Source organism: Ovis canadensis, chromosome 23 (genome assembly GCF_042477335.2).
Source record: "Ovis canadensis isolate MfBH-ARS-UI-01 breed Bighorn chromosome 23, ARS-UI_OviCan_v2, whole genome shotgun sequence".
Classification (NCBI taxonomy): Eukaryota; Metazoa; Chordata; class Mammalia; order Artiodactyla; family Bovidae; genus Ovis; species Ovis canadensis.
Genome location: NC_091267.1, coordinates 32,972,943 through 32,990,512, shown reverse-complemented (window position 1 = coordinate 32,990,512; position 17,570 = coordinate 32,972,943). Strand labels below are relative to the sequence as shown.

Genomic DNA, 17,570 nt, shown 5'->3' with positions numbered 1-17,570 from the left:
ATTAAAATTTCATGCAAACTATTACTTTAAAAGTGCAGAAAACCAAAAACAAAATAAACTTAAAAGCAGTTATGGATGGAAGGTAAATTACCATTAAAGGGAAATAATAAGACTGAAGAGTAACTTTACAATAGGAAAAAAAATAAAGAAAGATGGTCAAAAGACAATAAAATTATATTTTTAATATGCTGAAAGGAAATAACTGGCAATCTAGACTTTTACTCCTGAGAAAATATAATTCAAGAATGAAGGATAAAAGTAAAGATCTTTTTATTGTAACAAACAAAAGGGAACTTATTACCAGCAATCGTATATTAAATGAAAAGCTAAGGGCATTCCTCAGGTGGTAGGAAGATAAGCTCAAATGGAGAAGTGAAGAGGCAAAAAGAAATGAAAAATAAAATCACAGAGTACATATATGAACAAATCTAAATTACTACTGATTGAATAAAATAATGATAATATTATTATCTTGTGGAATTTAAATTAATAATGCAATTAAAATAAATGCAAAAGTGGCACGTAATTTAGGAGAGGCATAAATAAAATAAGAGTATTCTAATGTATTTTTCCTGCCCAGGAAATGGATGAAGTTTCCCCTTACCATTAGACTTTAGAAAATTAAAGAAGCCAAAGTTAGTTTCCAGTTTAACCAGTAAGACAAGAGAAAAATAAATGTATAACTAACAAGCAAATACATGACAATCCTCTAAAAAAAAATCCAACCATGAGAAAGAAAGGAGAAAAAGCAACATAGAATAAGAGAGACAGACACACAGAAACAAATAATGAAGGGGTAGGTTTAAATTACATATATTAACAATAACAGAAAACATAAATGGACTTCAAAGAAAAGACAAATATTGTAAGACTGGATTAAAAACATCTTAATTGTACTTGCTTTTTGATAAGCAAAATAAGAGGATTATAAAAATGAAAGGAATCAAAAAGATACTACATTAAGATTACAAAAAGGATAAAAATTAAAATGTTGCTAGATATAGGGAAGCTTTCTAAATGATTCAATTTACCAGGAAAAAATAACCATTCAAAATTTTCATGCACCTAAAAATATGACTCTAAAATGCTGAAATTGGACCTACAATACTTTGGCCACCTGATGGGAAGACCTGACTCATTGGAAAAGACTCTGAAGCTGGGAAAGGTTGAGGACAAGAGGAGAAGGGGGCAACAGAGGATGAGATGGTGGGATGGCATCATTGACTCAATGGACATGAGTTTGATTAAACTCTGGGAGATGGTGAAGGATAGGGAAGCCTGGCATGATGCAGTTCAAGGGGTTTCAAAGAGTCAAACATGACTCGGTGACTGAATAACAATACAAAGTGTTAGTTTTACACCTTAGAGATCTATTGTGAAACAGATCTTACAGTTAACAATATTGTGCTATATACCTAAAAGTTTGCTGAGATTGAGGATATTATGTTAAAAATACTTATCACAAAATTAATACAATTAAGAGGGCAGGAGGAAACTTCTGGAGGTGATGGACATGTTTATAACATAGATTGTGGCAATGGTTTCATAGGTATATACTTATCTCCAAACTCATTAAGTTGTATACATACACAATTCTTTGTATGTCAAGCCTGTTTCAATAAAGTGTTTTCTTAAAATAAGAATTATTAATCATATGAAAAAATCCAATGCAAACAAAACATAACACTTTATGTGTAAATACTGGCAGATTTTTTTTTTTGAGATCATGGCCAAGGATTATTTCTATTCAACTGGATTATTGTACTGGATGCCCTAACCTGTGCACCATGACAAGTGGAAAAATAACATTGCTTTTTTAAAAAGTAAAATAAAATTGTCAGTATTCATAGTACACTGTTGCATATGTAAAAAAAAAATACCTTAACAAATCTGCAACTAAATCATTTGGTTCTGTTCAGTCACTCAGTTGTGTCCGACTCCTTGCGACTCCATGGAAGCCCGCACATCAGGCTTCCCTGTCCTTCACCAACTCCTGGAGCTTGCTTAGACTCATGTCCATTGAGTCGGTGATAACATCCAACCATCTCATCCTCTGTCACCCCCTTCTCCTCCTGCCTTCAATCTTTCCCACTCTCTCTTCCAGTGAGTCAGTTCTTCACATCACGTGGCCAAAGGATTGGATTTTCAGCTTCAGCATCCGTCCTTCCAATGAATATTGAGGACTGATTTCCTTTAGGATTGACTGGTTTGATCTCCTTGCTGTCCAAGGGACTCTCAAGAGTCTTCTCCAACACCACAGTTCAAAACCATCAATTCTTCAGCACTCAGCTTTCTTCATGGCCCAACTCTCACATCCATACATGACCACTGGAAAAACCATAGTTTTGTCTAGATAGACATTTGTTGCCAAAGCAATGTCTCTGCTTTTTAATATGCTGTTTAGGTTGGTCATAGCTTTTCTTCCACGGAGCAAGCATCTTTTAACTTCAGGGCTGCAGTCACCATCTACAGTGATTTTGGAGCCCAAGAAAATAGTCTGTCACTGTTTCCATTTTTGCCCATCTATTTGCCATGAAGTGATGGGACCGGATGCCATGATCTTAGTTTTTTGAATGCTGAGTTTTAGGCCAACTTTTTCCTCTTTCACTTTCATCAAGAGGCTCTTTAGTTCCTCTTCACTTTCTGCCATAAGCATAAAATAAATCATTAGAATTTACAAATGAATTTACTGTGTGTTCTGTAAACAGGTTTCTACTTACATACCAATTGATTGCAAAATACCAACAATAAACAATTTGAAATTCCAAGAATAAATCTAAAAAAAATACAAACAAGATGTAAATTATGCTAAGGAATAGCCAAGATACTCTTGAAGAATAAAATTTATTCTACTGAATATTAAGATTTCTTTTAAAACTACAATAATTAAGATGGTACAGTATTACTGTAATAAGAGGTTAACAGATGAATGCGAGAGAATAAATTGCCTATAAAAAGACCCATGTACACAAGGGCACATGATTTATGATAAATGTTGTAGCGGGCAAAGAATGGTCTTTTTAATAAATGCTTGCAGAACAAAATAGATATTTATAAGGTTAAAAAAGAAAGAAAAAGATTCTGACACCTATCTAACACCATTTAAAACAATTACAGACGGATTGTGTATGTAAATATAAAAACAAAGTAATAAACTTTATGGCAGACAAGATAAGGAATATCTTTATAATCTCAGAAGAGGAAAAGGTTTTTAAACAGGAAATAACACTGATTATACAGAAAACATTTGATAATTTATATATATTCAAATCTAGAACTTCTGTCTATTAAAAGAAACCACCAAGAGAGTGAAAATGCAACTCCAAGAGTGAGAAAATATGTTTACAACACATAAAACTAACTCCAGAAGAAAGAAATAGCTTCTAAATAGCAATAATAAAAAAAGAAAACCCGATAGAAAAATGGGCAACAGAGTTTAACAGGGTTTCCATAAAAGGACCATGTATTCACATGACAACATGCCCACTTTCATTAGTAATCAATAATAATGAGGAAAATGCAAATTAAAATGATAAGGAGATAACATTGCATCATTACAGAATGGTTAATTAAAAATCCTATTAATAGAAAGTTTTTAAAAGGATGGGGAGCAATTAGAGCTCATATACAATACTGGTGAGAATGTAAATCGACACAACCATATTAGAAATCAGTTTGGCTATGCTTCCTGTAGCTGAAGATATCCGTATTATTTGATCTAACATGTATAGTCAGCAGAAATTCGTGCACACACAGGCCAAGAAATAATTCACAATAGCCCAAAGCTGGAAAAAACCCAAATGCCCATCACCAGTAGGATGGATAAATGCAATTTGGTATATTCATACAGTAGCATTCTATTCAGCAAAGAGAGTAAGCAAACTACTGTTGCATGCAAAACCTGGATGAATTTCACAAGCCTAATGTTAAGCAAGTGAGTCCAAACACAAAACAGCTCATGGTGTTTAACAGCATCAAAACAAACAACCCAATCAAAAAATGGGCAGAAGACCTAAATAGACTTTTTTCCAAAGAAGACATACAGATGGCCAAGAGGCACATGAAAAGATATTTAACATTGCTAATTATTAGAGCAATGCAAATCAAAACCTTAATGAGATATCACCTCACACCAGTCCAAAAAAAAAAAAAAATCCACAAATGATAAATGCTGGAGAGGGTGTGGAGAGAAGGAAACCTTCCAACACTGTTGGTAGGGAATGTAAATTGGTTTAGCCACTATGGAGAACAATATGAAGATTCCTTAAAGAAACTAAAATAAACCACTGAGTCATCAGGGAAACCCAGAGCTACCATACAACCCTGCAATGCCACTCCTGGGAATATATCCAGAGAAAAACAAAATCCAAAAGGATACACGCACCCCAATGTTCATTGCAGCACTGTTTACAATAGCCAAGATACGGAAGTAAGAAGGTGTGGTACAGATATACAATGGAATATTACTGAGCCATCAAAAAGAATGTAATAATAGTATTTGCAGCAACTTGGATGGACCTAGAGATGATCATACTGAGTGAAGTAAGTCAGAGAAGGAGAAATACTATATGACATCTCTTATAAGTGGTATCTAAAATGAAATGATACAAATGAACTTCCTTCCAAAACAGAAACAGATCACAGAGTTACAGAACAAACTTCCAGGAGAAAGGTGGGGGAAAGGGACAGATAGGGAGTTTGGGGTGGACATGTACACACTGCTGTGCTTAAAATGAATATCCATAAAGGACTACCTGTATAGAACATTGGAACTCTGCTCAATGTTTTGTGGCAGCCTGGATGGGAGGGCATTTTGGGGGCGAATGGATACATGTACATATATGTATGGCTGAGTCTCTTCGCTGTTCACCTGAAACTATCACAACATTGCTAATCGGCTATACTACAATACAAAATAAAACGTTTTTAAAAAAGAATATATATGTGATTCCTTTTATATAAGGCTCTAAGAAGGCAAAGTTAAACTGTAGTGTTTAGGAATGCCAATTAGGTAATAAGATTATAAAGAAAAGCAAGCATGTGATTATCATAAAGATCACGATGGTGGTTACCTTTGGCTGGAGAGAAAGAGGCGGCTGGAAGGTATCTCGGATGCTGGAAATATCTTATCTTGACCTGGGTAGTGTAATTACTTATTAAAGTGTAGACTTAGGTTTCAGGTACCTTTCTGAATGTGTGTTATAAATTTGCTATATTGTTGAAAGACGAACAACACTTGCCTCCTACCAAAGTGAACGTGAACGTGGCTCAGTCGTGCCCGACTCTTTGTGACCCCATGGACTGTATAGCCATGGGATTCTCTAGGCCAGAATACTGGAGTGGGTAGCCTTCTCCTTCTCCAGATCCAGGGGATCTTCCCAGTCTAGGGATGGAACCCAGGTCTCCTGCATTGCAGGTAGATTCTTTACCAGCTGAGCCACAAGGCAAGCCCAAGAATACTGGAGTGGGTAGCCTATCCCTTCTCCAGCAGATCGTCCCAACCCAGGAATCAACCCAGGGTCTCCTGCATTGCAGGCAGATTCTTTACCTACTGAGCTATGAAGGAACAGGCCCTGGCTGGATGTCCGTCTTAAACACAGCAGTGTGCACATGTCCACCCTGAACACTCTACCTATCCCTTTACCCCACCTTTCCCCTTAAAGGTTGTTCTCTAAGTCTGTGAGTCTGTTTCTGTTTTGGAAGTCAGTTGATTTGTCACAAGCACAGAAATTGAAACTTTAATCAGAGATTTTCCAGCAAACAAAAGCCCAGGTCCAGACAGCTTCACAGCTGAATTCTACCAAAAATTTAGAGAAGAGCTAACACCTATCCTACTCAAACTCTTCCAGAAAGTTGCAGAGGAAGGTAAACTTCCAAACTCATTCTATGAGGCCACCATCACCCTAATACCAAAACCTGACAAAGATGCCAAAAAAACAAAAACAAAAAAAAATCACACACACACACACACACACACAAAACCACCTACAGGCCAATATCACTGATGAACATAGATGCAAAAATCCTTAACAAAATTCTAGCAATCAGAATCCAACAACACATTAAAAAGATCATACACCATGACCAAGTGGGCTTTATCCTGGGGATGCAAGGATTCTTCAATATCTGCAAATCAATCAATGTAATTCACCACATTAACAAATTGAAAAATAAAAGCCATTTGTACCATTTCTTTTTAGATTCCACTTATAAGAGACAACATATAGTATTTCTCCTTCTCTGTCTGACTTACTTCACTCAATATGATAATCTCTAGGTCCATTCAAGTAGCTGCAACCTTCTCCTGCCTCCTTTTTCTCTTCCTCTCCCTGCTTCTTTTTCCTGAGCCTCATTTAGGTCCACAAGTTCTAGAACTATTTTATGTAAGAACAAAATAAACATCTTTTCCTAAAGACTTTTCTCTTTTTACAATTCTATTCTCCAAAGAAAAGTATCCTGGAAGATGTATGTTAAGAAAATGGAACTGCCTGGAATGGCTAGTCACCTCAGGGCTCGTCTGTAGTACTTTCCGCATTTCATTAGTCTCTGCAGTCGTGGGGGTGGGAAGAGTCATACTGTTTGGGGTTTGGAGCTCTGAAAGCAGTGAATAAACTCTGGTTGAGATTTTAAAATACTCCTTGTTCATGATGATATTGATGCTCCTAATTTTTGGATGAAGGAATATTCAGTTCAGTTCGGTTCAGTTCAGTTGCTCAGTCATGTCCGACTCTTTGCGAACCCATGAATCATAGCACATCAGGCCTCCCTGTCCATCACTAATTCCCAGAGTTCACCCAAACTCATGTGCATCAAGTTGGTGATGCCATCCAGCCATCTCATCCTCTGTCATCCCCTTCTCCTCCTGCCCCCAATCCCTCCCAGCATCAGGGTCTTTTCCAATGAGTCAACTCTTCGCATGAGGTGGCCAAAGTATTGGAGTTTCAGCTTTAGCATCAGTCCTTCCAATGAATATCCAGGACTGATCTCCTTTAGGATGGACTGGTTGGATCTCCTTGCAGTCCAAGGGACTCTGAAGAGTCTTCTCCAACACCACAGTTCAAAAGCATCAATTCTTCGGCACTCAGCTTTCTTTATAGTCCAACTGTTCCACCCATACATGACTACTGGAAAAACCATAGCCTTGACTAGATGGACCTTTGTTGGCAAAGTACTGTCTCTGCTTTTTAATATGCTCTCTAGGTTGGTCATAACTTTCCTTCCAAGGAGTAAGTGTCTTTTAATTTCATGGCTGCAGTCACCATCTGCAGTTATTTTGGAGCCCCCCCCCCCCCCCAAATAAAGTATGACACTGTTTCCACTGTTTCCTCATCTATTTCCCATGAAGTGATGGGACCAGATGCCATAATCTTAGTTTTCTGAATGCTGAGCTTTAAGCCAACTTTTTCACTCTCTTCTTTCGCTTTCATCAAGAGGCTCTTTAGTTCTTCTTCACTTTCTGCCATGAGGGTGGTGTCATCTGCATATCTGAGGTTATTGATATTTCTCCCAGCAATCTTGAATCCAGCTTGTGCTTCTTCCAGCCCAGCGTTTCTCATGATGTACTCTGCATATAAGTTAAATAAGCAGGGTGAGAATATATAGCCTTAATGTACTCCTTTTCCTATTTGGAATCAGTCTGTTGTTCCATGTCCAGTTCTAACTGTTGCTTCCTGACCTGCATATAGGTTTCTCTTTTAGAAGGAATATTACCTACCCTTTTGTGGGTGTAGGCAGTCCTGATGAATGTTAAGAATGCTAAGAAGCCTTCTCTGGCCCTTGGAAATGAAGGTAAGCAAACCCTTCATCCACCTGTTAAAGTACCGGAAATCTTTACTCACACCTGCAGCCCCTTAGGGGTTTATTACTTCAGCTTACAATTTTTTCTCAAGGCTCTCCTAACAGCAGTTGCCCCTAGGAGGAAGATGTTAGAGACATATTCAGCATCTGGTACCACTGTGAGAATGAAATCTTTGATATTATCTTCCCTGCCTCTTCTCTGCTCACAGGGAAAGATGAAGGAGGGAACAGGCTCTATGACAGGAAGAAGGGAGGGGACTAGGGATGGTTACGAATAGTCACTTGTTCTCTAGCTATTGAGTTGTAACCCCTTATTTGATATTGTTATGCCCAAGGTCCCAATCCCCAGAACTGAGAGAACAAGACATCCACAGCAATGCAAACACAAAAAGGGAATTTTATTGCTAGCTCGAGCCAGGACCCAAGTTTCATCCAATGCAATGGAGTAGAACAAGGGCCCTGAGCCCTGAATTACAGGAGTATTTATAAGGTTAAGACAAAGACAGGGAGTTGACAGGGGCGGATTGGTTGCAAGGGTTCCTTAGCATCTGCTAATTGGCTAGATTTTCGCGCGCGCGGGCTTTCTTGGGGGAGGTTTTTGTCCTTGTCCTGATAAGCTTGAACCAGGCTACAGGGAGTATACTGATTGGTCGAGTCCTGGCGCCTGCAGAGGATGATCTCAGCTCCTCCTTGGCAATAACTCAGCCCCTCTGTAAAGGAGACTTAGGCCTACCTTGGCCCCCTGAAGCCTGTCATGGCACCTGTTTGGTCCTAACAGATATACATTGTTGTTTAGTCACCAAGTCATGTCTGACTCTTTTGTGACCCCATGGCCTACAGACTGCCAGGCTCCTCTGTCCAAAGGATTTCCCAGGCAAGAATACTGGAGTAGGTTACCGTTTCTTTCTCCAGGGGATCTTCCAAACCCCAGGGTCAAATCCATTTCTCCTGTATGAGCAGGTGGATTCTTTACCACTGAGCCTCCAGGGAAGCCCTTTTAGATATACAGTTTACAAATATTTTCTTTTATTTTGTGGGTTACCTATTCATTCTGTTGATTTTTTCCTTTGCTCTGCAGAAGATTTTTGGTTTGATGTTGACCTGTTTGTTTACTTCTGCTTTTGTTGTCTGTACTTTGGATTTCACATCTAAGAAATCATTTCTTTTAGGAGTTTTACAGTTTCAAGATTTAGGTTTAAGTCTTTAGCTTATTTTGATTTGATTTTTTGTGTATTGTATAAGTTAGGGTCCAATTTTATTCTTTTGCAAGTGGGTATCCAGTTTTCTCAACCATTTGTTGAAGAAGCTATCCTTTCTCCATTGTATAACTTTGGCATCCTTGTTGAAGATCACTTGACAATATGGCAAAGGACTTGAATAGATGCTTCCCCCCAAAGGACATACAAATGAACAGCAAGTATATGGAAAGATCCTCAGTATCACTAATCATAAGAGAAATGTAAGTCGAAACCACTGAGATTTCAATTCACAACCGATAGGGTGGCTATGATAAAACACAGAACCAAACCAAATCAACTGTTGCCTAAGATTTGAAGAAATTGGAACCCTTAGCACTGTTGATGAGAAAATAGAATGATGCAGACTCTATGGAAAACTGTGGAATTTTCTAAAAACAATTAGTTTAAGGAAAATTCTACAAAGCCTCTGGTAGTCTTTGAGCCAAAGTCCATGGATTTAAAATGTTAGGATTTGGAGGCCTTAGTCAGTCATGTTCCAGGTAAGTCCAGGAGGCGTTCTCCAGGCTGTCAGGGTAAGGAAGGAGAAGGAAGGCGGGATAACAGACCCTGGGGCCTCCCCTCGGTGGGGAACTTTGAAGCTGGCTGACTTCCTCCTTTCCCCCTTGAAAAATCACCTTGGCATGGAGATAATCTAGTCAGTGAAGCTGAGACTCAAAGGCTCCAGCTGCCTGCATCCTTCAGCCTCTGTGAGACTTTCCTGAGCTTATTGTTCTTGGAGGCACTCGAAGGCCCCCTAGAAGTTAGATTCTAGAGGCAGGGAGAGAGGCTTTCAAAGGAGGACTGGAAGGGTAGGGCTGGGGGCCCTTTCCTTCTGACAATGCAGCTGCTGAAAGCATGCACCAGGGTCACAGACAAACCAACCCAGAATCCTGCCATGGAAGGTGACACCTGGCTCTGTTCTGAAAGAGAAGGGAGAGAAAGTCTAGGTTCCACACACTGGTTCTGGTGTTCTTTTCCTCCCTGAGCCAGTTCCATTGAACACCTCTTATCCCCTTCCAGATCTCAGCATTTCCCTGTCTCACCTGCCTTTCTTCTGAACCACTTCTGATGCCTGGGATCACGGTCATGCTTTTATCTTCTCTTCCCTCCCCACTCTGATGCTGGGAAAGATTGAGGGCAGGAGGAGAAGGGGGTGACAGAGGATGAGATGGTTGGATGGCATCACTGACTCAGTGAATGTGAGTTTGAACAAACTCTGGAAAATGGTGAAGGACAGGGAAGCCTGGCGTGTTGCAGTCCCTCGGGTTGCAAAGAGTCTGACATGACTGACTGATTGGACAACAACCCTCCCCATAGGGCAGGCCTTCTCCTCTCCCTTCAGCCCTCCTTGCCCTCAAGGCTCACTTGAATCCTCTTCCATGAAGCATCCGTGACTTACCTCAACTGAAGCTTGCTATCCCCACGGCACTTGCAATATAAACTGACAACACAGGATATCGGTTGTTGTCTAATTGTTTCCCTGTTGTGTGGTCAGGCCACTCAAGGTGATTCTTGCTCTGTATACATTCTCTGTTTTACCCATGGGTGCCTGCTTCACTTATACCCTACTTATGTGACTCACCTCCCTACATACCTGCCCCAGGCCCCAGCTAGTGAGTGTTCTTATCAGACGTGATGTGCAGCCCAAGGTGTAATTAGTTGACAAGTGAGAAACACAGCCAATAAGTCATGGATGTGTGCATGTTAAGTTGCTTCAGTTGTGTCTGACTCTGTGACCCTATGGACTGTAGCCCATTGGGCTCCTCTGTCCATGGGATTTTCCAGGCAAGAATACTGAAGTGGGTTGCCATGCCCTTCTCCAAGGGATCTTTCCCACTCAGGGATTGAACCCACATCTCCTGAATCTCCTGCATTGCAGGGGAATTCTTTACTGCTGAGCCACCAGGGAAGCCCCCACTAAGTCCTACTTGTTCCAAAAAAAAAAAAAAAAATAAAAAGGAGAAAACACTTTAGGCTGGAGAAATTCAAGGTACAGACTTATTCTGAGTCTTTAAAAATGGCAGAGAAGAGAAGAACATCCCAGATGAGTGCAATTCATTAGCAAAAGGGGAAGGTGGGCATGTGCAAATCAACTGTGGACATAGAAGTGTCCAGGAGATTCCATGTATCAGGAGATTCCAGGATAAGGTTGTAGTTACACCAGGGAGCCTCACTTGTCTGACTCAGCAGGCCTTTGCAAAACACAGTGTGACCTAAGGCAAGGGTGCTTGGGTTAGGAGCCACATGTCTGGGCTCTAATCCTGCTTCACCACTTACTTGTGGTGTGACCTTGAACAAGACATTTAATCTTCTTGAGTCCTTGTTTCCCTTCTGTAAAATCAATCCCTGTCTGTGTTAAAGGGTCTTTGTGAAGATCTGAAGAGAAAACATTTGTGAAACTCCTCCAAACACAGCCGTTAATGGATGTTGGTTACTATCAGGATTTCTGACCTCTTTAATACATGTAACACCTTCTCTGAATTCCCAAAGCCACCTAATGCTTGTGTCGTTAGTGTTGACTCCCTGTAGCACCTGTTTTTAATCTCTTAATTGCTACACGTGTTTGTAGGAGTTTCTTAATTAGAGAAAAAACTCACTGTGGGCAAGGGGCTTATCTTAAACATTTACAGAATATTGTGGGCACATACTGGATGCTCAAAACATTGTTGCAATGATTGATTTCTGTGTCCAGGAAGACCAAAGTAATCCCTAAAGATTTCCCAGAGGAAGTAGATCTCAGAGTTGACATTGACAGATGGGTAAGTAATGACAGGTAATGTTCAAGGGGCAAGATGTCCAGTGAGGGGAATGATGTGAGCAGAGTAGCAGCTTAAAAAAAATTTTTTTTTTAACTTTTATGGATGCCTGATTTCTCTAGAACATTCTACCAGGTTTTGAAGTCATTTATCACACTGGTGCTTTGTGAGAAAAGCAAATGAAACAAAACCAAAAGAGAAAATATCCATCCAGCAGCTGGACAGCTCAGTTATTTTTAGGGACAGGAGAATAAGCCAGTGTTTGGGACTCAGCAAAACATCCCACTCTGTTTGGGGTTGACCAGTCCCTGGAAATGCACAGACCTAAGCATTTTCTCAGCTGTAACTCTCCAGCACATGTGTATTTGAAGGGAAACTTAGTCCATCTGTTTCTAATTCATTTACATTGAACTCATCAAAAAAGCTGTTGACATGTCCTTTGCCTGGCCAAGTTCTCCATGGGTTTTCAGAAAATCCCAATGTATTACTGAATACTTTTTGGTGTCCTGGGGTTGTTGGGCTTTGTCTTTTTTAGCAGCTTACAGGGAGAGTGAAGAATGCTCTGAACTGGAGTCATTCCAAACCTGCAAAGCTCTGCTCTTCCCTCACTGAGTCTCAGTGGCTCTCGGAGTTTGATCAGCTTGGAAAGAGAACAAAGTGCAAGGCATCCCCAAGGTCTCAGGTCTCCTCTACCATGCTCCAAGCAGAATTTGAGGGATGGCTCAGGAGAGGGAGAAAAGTGCTTTAGAGGTAATTTGGCCAGGAGACTAATTACAAAATGAAGTGTTTTCATTCTAGATACTGTGTGACCTTGGGTTAAGGAAGTTTCTTTTCTGTTCTTCAGTTCTCCAAAATACAGTAGGAGAATGACATTGCAATTTTTGATCCATCTACTAGAGATAGCTTGTGTTGGTGTGTGGATTGTGACTTTATAAACAAAAATATCACAGTAAGAAAGTATGATTTTCCAGATACCCAGATGGCAGTCCTGACCCCTTGGAGTGTGTTCTCCCATCTCTAGCCCTGGGCATGGACAATGCTGAATTGTCTTTTTTTTTTTTTTTTCCTTAGGCTTGGTAAGGGGGTCCAGCCTGAGTGCATAGCTCATGTCCTGAGTGATGCTGACTGCTCCACAAAGAGTTGGGTTGCTGACATCTGAGTCCCCAGCCTCTCCATTCAATATACATACTTGGGCAAACATGGAAGGACAATTTGTGTTCCTGTTGTCATAAGCATAGTTAATACCCCATTGGAAGAGATAAACACACCTCTAGAGAACTGAAAGCTGAAAAGGAATTCAGGAGCTCACAGCTTTCCTCTTTATTTTACATATGAGGCAAACTGGGAATCCAAGAGGCAAAATGATGTGCCCAGTAATTACTGTGCTAAGTTTGATCATATTTGGCAACACTGGATGGAAGATATTATTACCCCTGTTTTGCAAGTGAAGCAACTGGGGTACAAAAGAGGCTGATAACTGGTCAAAGTCACTCGGTGAGCAAGTTATAAACTAGAATTTGAACACAACTCTGTTAACTTCAAGGGTCAATTGACACAGAGCTAGTGCACTGAGGACCAGAACACAGAATCCTGGATCTCCCAGATGGAGTGTTCTAAAATGTAAAAGCCAGGTTCTTTGTTCATTGTGCTTGCCCCTTGTCCATTCACAGGGGGTTGGCTGCCTGGGGAGAGGAACCCAGTAGCATAGGTAGAGAGGGTGATGAGAGGGTAAGTAGATGGAGAGCTAAGTAGATGAATCTGAATCTCCCCCTCTAAGGGCACTGTGCAGTGTCAAGCCCTGTGAGCAACTTCCAAAGATTCCAATATGGCTGCTATGATTGAGCAAGTGAGGTTTAGAAGCCAGCAGGCAGCAATGACCAGTCGACTCAAAGACGGACTACCATAGTACCACTTCTGTAAGACACTTGGCACTTTCTACCTTTTAAATCTTTTTGCCTGAATACATGATGAGAGTGAGGCAGTAGGAGATGTCTTAAGAGTAGACTGAGCTCCCTTTGTTCTTAGGCTAGATAGAGCCTGGCCAGTGTTGGAGGAAGGAAGGAGCTATGGGATATATGATGGAGTTCCGAAAAAGGCTCAGCTCATTTGTGCTTTTTTAAATAATTATAAGTGATTAGCCAGCAATGAGATATGCCTGGGTTGTCATTGAAGCTGGGAAAAGGGATTTGACAGGGCCTGTCTGAAAATAGGAGATGGGAAATGATTTCTTGTTTGTGCCCTATGAGTTCCAGCTGTTCAATGGGCTGATTATCTTCTCTTTCACCATCTGTCTATCAAACGGAGGGAGCCTGAGAATGAAATATCTTTAGATGAGCTTTCTCTTCCTCCTCTTCTCTTGGGCACATTTTGCTCTTGTCTGCACTCCCTGGTTTTGGCCAAAGAAAAAGACCCGGGTACTGCCAGGTCTGCTATTCCCAGATGAGCTATTCAGTACCAGAAAGTCCAGCTGGGGAGGGAGGGAAGAAGAGAGAAAGGGAAGGAGCGGGGGCGGGGAGGGGGGTGGCGGAGATAGGAGGGAGAGAGAGAGAGGACAAATGTCAGGGAAGGAAAGGGGGAAGGGACAAGGTGTAAGGGACAGACGGGTGAGAACTGCAGCAGTGGGGAGAAAGAGTTGCCCTCTCGAGCCGGAAGCGGGAAGGGGGCAGGGTTGGGAAACAGGGAGAAGAGTAGAGGGAAGGGGTGAGAAGGGTGTCGACGGAGAGGCACGGCCTGGGGGTCAGAGCTGGAGCAGCTTCCTGCTGGGCCCACGGCCCAGCCAGCTGCTGGAACATCTGCATCCTGGCGGGGGTGTTTCCAAATGGAGCTGCCTCTTCCTGGACTTCCTCCCGAGCACGCTCGGGCCTGCCCCCTTAGGCCCCTCCCAGCGCGCTTGCGGTTCCTCTTACTTACTGGCCAGTCGTGTCCAAACAGCTAAATCAGCTCTGAAGGTAGGCGAGCAGTTGGGCAAGAATGGGGTCAGCCTGGGGAAGCAGTGCTTGATCCTGGACATCACCACGCCAGGTGCGGGAGCTGCGGCAGTGCAGCCCTGACCTCCGCTTGAATGACCTACCGAGTTTAGGGAAAGAACCCGGAAGCAGAAGTCGGGACCTGGAGGCGGAGACACAGGATGGTCTTAGCGAGCTGTGAGTCTTCTCAGTTCCATCATCTGTAAAATAAGGAGCTGAAGTCCTATTCTGATGATGACTTTGGGGGGAAAAAAAATAATTTTCAAGTCTCCCTTTAGCATTCTTTGCTACCTGGTTCCTGAGTTTGCATAGAGGGGGTTCAGATGAAAGTTGCAAACGCTCATCATCTCCTCAGTGGCTTTCATCTTCTGTAGGGCCTCAGGCCTATGGTGGGGTCTGACTCGAGGGGCCTCTGCGGTGGTGCCCTTCCTGGGAGGGGCGGCGTCCCAGATGGTGTCAGTTGTCAGGGCTAGCCTTCAGCCCCTGAAGGAGGGAGAGCATGTCCCCCCCCCTCCCCCCCCCCGCCTCTATGATATCCCCTTAGTCTTTCTAGAGTCCCCCATTCACTGGGTCACCCTTGGGCATCCACCCTACTCTGCCTGTCAGCTCACAGATAATTAATCTCTGTGAAGCTGCCACAAGACCGGAAAGGTTCTAACTGCTATTTGATGAAAAGAGGTTCTGGTTTAGCTCTTCCTTGGGAAGTCTCACTTCCAAAGGCTGTCTTGCTCTTGCCCCAGATGGCTCTCTAGTCCTTCTCTTTCCTCTTCTGTCTCCTCCTTTCCCCAAATCCTATGATGATGTCTTCGGGGCAGCCAGCTCAGGGGAACTGAGCCTTAATTCTGTGGGAGCAGGAGGTGATTTCAGGGAACCCACTCAGCTTGGCTAGTGGGGAGAGGCTGGAGGAGGGGGTGGACAATCCCCAACCTCAGTTCCTGTCAGGGGTCTGACCCTAGCACTGCTGCTGTAGTTTAACCTCCGGGACTGCCACAGCCAGACTGCTGGTGGAGTCATTCCCAGGACCCCAGGCTTTCCTGAAACTTCCTGCCCTGGGAACCCCCACCCCTGCCTTGAGGTATCTGCTCTCATGAGCCCTGCCAAGATGCTTTCAGGGGGCAGTGGTGGTAGAGTTCAGTTCAGTCACTCAGTCATGTCCGACTCTTTGTGACCCCGTGGACTGCAGCACACCAGGCTTCCCTGTCCATCACCAACTCCCAGAGCTTATGCAAACTCATGTCCACTGAGTCAGTGATGCCATCCAACCATTTCATCTTCTGTCATCCCCTTCTCCTCCTGCCTTCAATCTTTCCCAGCATCAGGGTCTTTTCCAATGAGTCAGTTCTTCACATCAAGTGGCCAAAGTATTGGAGTTTCAGCTTCAACATCAGTCCTTCCAATGACTATTCAGAACTGACTTCCTTTAGGACTGACTGGTTTGATTTCCCTGCAGTCCAAGGGACTCTCAAGGGTCTTTTCCAACACCACGTTCAAAAGCATCAATTCTTTGGCACTCAGCTTTCTTTAAAGTCCAACTTTCACAACCATACATGACCACAGGGGAAACCACAGCTTTGAACAGATGCACCTTTGTTGGCAAAGTAATGTCTGCTTTTTAATATGCTGTCTATGTTGGTCATAGCTTTTCTTCCAAGCAGCAAGTGGCTTTTAATTTCATGGCTGCAAGCACCATCTGCAGTGATTTTGGAGCTCAAGAAAATAATCATGTCACTGTTCCCATTGTTTCCCCATCTATTTGCCATGTAATGATGGGACTGGATGCCGTGATCTCAGTTTTCTCAATGTTGAGCTTTAAATCAGCTTTTTCACTCTCCTCTTTCACTTTCATCAAGAGGCTCTTTAGTTCCTCTTCACTTTCTGCCATAAGGGTGGTGTCATCTGCATATCTGAGTTGATTGATATTTCTCCTGGCAATCTTGATTCCACCTTGTGCTTCATCCAGCCTTGCATTTTGCATGACGAACTCAACATATAAGTTAAATAAGCAGGGTGACAATATACAGCCTTGACATACTCCTTTTCCCATTTGGAACCAGTCTGTTGTTCCATGTCCAGTTCTAACTATTGTTTCTTGACCTGCATAGAGATTTCTCAAGAGGCAGGTGAGGTGGTCTAGTATTCCCAACTCTTTCAGAATTTTCCACAGTTTCTTGTGATCCACACAGTCAAAGGCTTTGGCATAGTCAATAAAGCAGAAATAGATGTTTTTTTCTGGAACTCTCTTCCTTTTTCAATGATCCAGCAGATGTTGGCAATTTGATCTCTGGTTCCTCTGCCTTTTCTAAAACCAGCTTGAACATCTGGAAGTTCATGGTTCACATACAATTGAAGCCTGGCTTGGAGAATTTGAGCACTACTTTGCTAGCGTGTGAGATGAGTGCAATTGTGCGGTAGTTTGACCATTATTTGGCATTGCCTTTCTTTGGAATTGGAATGAAAACTGACCTTTTCCAGTCCTGTGGCCACTGCTGAGTTTTCCAAATTTGCTGGTATATTGAGTGCAGCACATTCACAGCATCATCTTTTAGGATTTGAAATAGCTCAACTGTTATTCCTTCACCTTCACTAGCTTTTTTCGTAGTGATGCTTTCTAAGGCCCACTTGACTTCACATTCCAGGATGTCTGGGTCTAGGTTGGTGATCACACCATCATGATTATCTGGGTCGTGAAGATCATTTTTTGTGCAGTTCTTCTGTGTATTCTTGACACCTATTTTTAATATCTTCTGCTTCTGTTAGATCCATACCATTTCTGTCCTTTATTGTGCCCATCTTTGCATGAAATACTCCCTTGA

The 17,570-nt window shown here is 42.1% G+C and overlaps 1 long non-coding RNA gene across 1 annotated transcript; it reads right to left on the bottom strand.

Moving 5' to 3' along the window:
* Nucleotides 1–1,349: 1,349 nt before the first annotated feature.
* On the bottom strand, nt 1,350–14,885 carry LOC138428527 (uncharacterized). Its single transcript, XR_011252479.1, has 2 exons — nt 14,702–14,885; nt 1,350–2,643 (listed from the first exon to the last, which is right to left on the bottom strand). It is a non-coding gene; the product is annotated as an uncharacterized lncRNA (long non-coding RNA).
* Nucleotides 14,886–17,570: the final 2,685 nt, after the last annotated feature.